Here is a 4,542-nt window from a genome sequence, read left to right as displayed (position 1 = left end):
ATTTCTGCTGCTATTCCCATTGCCCAGTGGGTAAAAGCTGAGAGCAATGAAAGGAAATTGTCAAATCAGTCAGAGAAAAGGATTTCAGAGTCAAGTATCTGTCACTAATAGAGGACGAGGCTACTCACCTTCCCTGCTTGCCTTGTCTCTCTTCTTTTTTTTTAGTGTAAATGTTAAGTTCATTTTAACCTATTGATTCTTTTATCTTCAAGCCTGACATAGTATATAGTTTTCATAGTATATAGTTCTGGACTATGTGAGAGCAGTAGCCATTGTATCCTAGTCTTCAGTGGCTTCTTTTTCTTGGACCAAACACAATGTGAATCATTCACTGATCAGTCTCTTCTGCTCTCAGGGATTGTTATGATTTTCATACAGACAGAACTATTTTGCAATACATTTTATTGAACCAACTGTAAAGTCTGGAGATGTGTTGGACAACACTTTGGGTATTGAGTGGCCTGAGACATGACACTTGATGGCTGAAAGCCAGTCCAACAGCTCTACTGATTAGATATGGTCCAATCACAGCCACTCTAATTGAACTGCTCACAGCATCTTGTGTATTTAGAATCCCACACTTTTTGAAGTGGTGGCAGGGGCACTTTACCTAAAGCTTGGCAAACAATCTTTAAAGTGCCCTGCCACCATTTTAAATAACACGGATGCAGAATATGTGAGGCTAATTATCACATTCCAGGGCTTGGGCCACAAGTTACACGTAAACCAGTTTGACAGATCAGAAACTGGTTTAAACCTGTAACAGAACTGAAGCTCTGCACATAAACCAGGTTCAAAATGGCTGAAACTTATTTAAGATAAACCTGGTTGAAAGTAGTATCACCCTTATCTGCTTTGGGTCAAACTGGTTTATGAAACTTCTGTCCCAGACCCCTTCCTTGTTCAAGTTAAATCAGTCCCTCAGCAGCTTTCCAGCCCTGGGCTGTGCTGTGCTGTCTGTTCCAGAGAGCAGGGATGGCCCTGGCCCTCTTCACCCTATCTGGAGAAGTGAGGGCTGGCTGACAGTGGGGGATGGGGGTGGAGGTCAGCCAGCTGGGGATGCAGCCCAGCCTACAAGGGGGGGGCTGCCCCCCCCCCCCCCCCCCGGCAAACCCTGGTTGAGTCTGGGGCCAGAGACCCGGGGGAGGAGGGGGTGGAGGGGGGGAGTGGCGGGTTAAACACCCTTTCCCTCCACCCAAGCTTACTGCTGGCTGTGACTGGACTACAAATCCCAGAAGCATCTAGAAGCAGGAAGAGGAAGTAATGCAAGTAAGAGGAAGTAACCCTGCAAAGTCCTGTCACTGTGTGTATGTGGTTTGTTGGGTTTTTTTTACTACAAATCTCAGAGACCTTGGGGGGCAGCAGGAACAGGAAGAAAACACACAGTCCATACTAGATATGCTAGACTGATGTCCTCTAGTGCCCTCCGGATTCTGGCCTGAGCCACTGCAGGCATGTGGGCTGCATTTCCTGAATGTTCTCAACTCTTTTATAGTTGAGATTTTGTGTTTACCAGCTTCCCAAAGCACATATGGGACATAGCTGGAGCTGAGCTCTGTGATTCTAGGGGCCTAGAACAACATAATTTAGATGGCAGGACCCAGCCAAAGTAGAGCGGGCAAAGGCCACTGGGCCTCAGCCCAATAAGTACCAAACACCTGATGCAAAACCACCCTGGCCTCTAGAAGCAGCCTCCCTGTCTAATTATAACACTAAGGTGTGGCAGGAAATACAATACAGTGCAACTCTGAGAGGCCACAGAGGGTGACCAAGGTGGGATCCAGGTCACTGCCAAGGGTTGACTTTGCCAGCCCAGCATCAGATCTGTTGCACCTTGCCAAGAATGGTTCCTACATATTCCATAAAATTGAAATTACATAGCATATAACTATTCTTTGGATCAAATGATCTCCATATCCTACCATCACAGATCACAGCTAGTTTTTTGTGCCCACCCCCAGTGGCACGTGATTGGCTGGGTGTGAAGCCCATCACCCCATGGAGCCACAACTGGTCATGGGAAAGCACGGTGCAGGGGTGGTGGCAGTGGCAGCTGCTGTGTGCGAGCCTGTCACAGGCCAACTGGGCACTGTGAGTGTATCAATTTGGTTGCAGGCTGACTGGGCGCTGCAACCGTATCAGCCACTGGGCTGTTTGGGTCAGGATCAAGGAGGTGGAGCTGGGAGTGAAGCAAAGACAAAGTTCACTTATAACAGTAAAGATAAATTTTACTTATAGCAACAAAAATGTGTTTTAGCTGCAAAATATGATTTTGTACTGTGGGGATTGTCCCATGAAGTGGCCCAGCCTGGCCCTCATTCACCATGAATGGGACCGCAGCTGGGCCAGCAGCTCATCCAGGGGTGGTGGTGGCACTGGAAAAAGGGCTATGGGAGGGGCTGCAGCCACTCCAAAATTCACTGTAGTCCCCCCAACCCTGTCCCAGTGTGGTACGGCCCAACTGCCCCACTGGGAACAGCCCAGTGCTGCCCTGGCCCCAGCCCACAGCAGCCCACAACCCATCCTGCCTCACAGGATGATCTGGGGGCATGCCCCCTCCCCCTATGCCCTCCCGGGGGTGCATGTAACAGCGGTGCTGGATGGGGTGGGGGGGGAAGTCTCTGTGATGGCCAGAACCAAAGGGGTTAACCAACAAATTATAACAAAAAAGATTTGCTTCTTGAGAGCATCTAGCAATGGCATATAGTTAATATTAGCTAAGGCAAAGCTTGCAAGATTGTGTCCCTCAGACGTGTCCTGTCAAGGTGAAACTTTCTCTCTCTCTCTGGTTGAATATGCTCCTTCAGCATACTAACAGATTAATTGGGATCAGTGTTTCTCAAGTCAGTGCTCTAACAAAACTAAAGACTCATTCTTGTTCCCCAGAATTAAAACTGGAAAATAAAAGGTGAACTATTTCCAACACTCCAGCACAGATTGCTGAAAAAGAACTCATACTTTTCATGCATCTCTGCCCCTACAGTGCCTTTATAAAAGGTTGGATGGAGGACAGCTATAAGAGCACAAAGATTCTTATGGTTAAGGGATAACTTAACTGGTTGGGTATTTAGTCTATAAATAATTAAATGTTATATGAGGTCATGTCAAACACAGTTACCATTAGTGTATGACTTAAAAAAACCCCAAAAACATTGACATGCATTTACATGCCTTTCACTTTCTGCAGTATATTCGCAAGAGCTGCTTTTACCTTCTTGTTTCTCAGGCTGTAGATGATAGGATTTAACATGGGAGTTAAGATACTGTACTGGATGGAGAAGAGTCTGTCAAGAATGACCAAAAAGGCTGAACTAGGTCTCAGATATCTAACCAAGCCAACCCCATAATACAGAATAACCACAGTGAGGTGGGAGCTGCAGGTGGAGAATGCTTTACCCCTACCCTCAGCAGAGCATATCTTCAGGATGGTGGAGATGATGCAGATGTAAGAGACCAGGGTGATGGAGACTGAGGTCAAACCTGAAATCATAGCTGAAATGAGAAATGACATCTTACTGGTGAAGGTCTCTGTGCAGGACAGTTCGAGTACAGATGGGAACTCAGAATTGAAACTGTGTACTTCATTGTGACCAGAGAAATGCAAATGTAATATAGGAGCAGTGTTTGTCAATGAATAAAATATACCAATCACCCATGCACCTCGCACCACTTGTATGCATACTTGCTTATTCATTGTCCCCACATAATGCAGTGGGTCACAGACGGCAGCATATCAATCATAGGACATTGATGATAGCATGGAAATTTCTGTACAGGACACCAAAAGAATTAAGCTCATTTGGACAAGGCAACCATCAAAAGAAATGTTTTTCTTCTCTGCCAAGAAATTCTGTAGCATCTTTGGGACAGTGACTGAAGAGTAGCAGATATTAAGGAAGGATAAATGGAAGAGGAAAAAATACATAGGGGTGTGAAGGTGAGGATTAGCTTCTGTCACCACCATGATGGCCCCATTCCTCACCACAGTTAATAGGTATATAAGTAGAAACACCAGAAAAAGGAAAGGCTGGAGTTGTGGGTCACTGGAAATGCCAGACAGTATAAAATAGCTGACAGTTGTTTTGTTCCCCATAACTGTTTGCTCACCAACCTGTGACCTAGAAGAAGAAATAAAAGAAAGATTCATTAAACAATTCCCATTTAGAAAGTGTATTTCTCCATTTATGGGTAAAGCCATCTTGATACGGATAGTCTTATCATGCTGTCTAACCCTCTACGTTTCCAAATAACTTTGGAGAAAAATAGATTTCTGGTGAGGAGACTCTCACTAACAACAACAACTTAAAAGCAAGCTTTCTTAAATCTTTGGGTTTATTCTTGTCCTTGGTTTCTCTCTCAAGTTCCTTTTGTAGAAAAAAATTAAACACAATTTTTTATTATTTATTTTTTTTACCAATTTCCTGCCTGATAATAGCAGAAGGAGTTGAAGGAAATGACATGTATTCTCAATGACATAACAATGCAAGTGTAAGGTAAAAGAGGGACAGAGTGGTTGTTAGCAGAAGGAAAGGTTATTTCTTT

At 44.8% G+C, this 4,542-nt stretch overlaps 1 pseudogene; it reads right to left on the bottom strand.

The window, feature by feature from the left end:
* Nucleotides 1-3,163: 3,163 nt before the first annotated feature.
* Nucleotides 3,164-3,964, bottom strand: LOC102559008 (olfactory receptor 5AN6-like; annotated as a pseudogene).
* Between the last annotated feature and the right edge of the window lie 578 nt (nt 3,965-4,542).

This window comes from Alligator mississippiensis, chromosome 7 (genome assembly GCF_030867095.1).
Source record: "Alligator mississippiensis isolate rAllMis1 chromosome 7, rAllMis1, whole genome shotgun sequence".
In the NCBI taxonomy this organism is placed as follows: domain Eukaryota; kingdom Metazoa; phylum Chordata; order Crocodylia; family Alligatoridae; genus Alligator; species Alligator mississippiensis.
The sequence above is the reverse complement of the archived record's forward strand: the minus strand, read 5'-3'. Positions and strand labels throughout refer to the sequence as shown.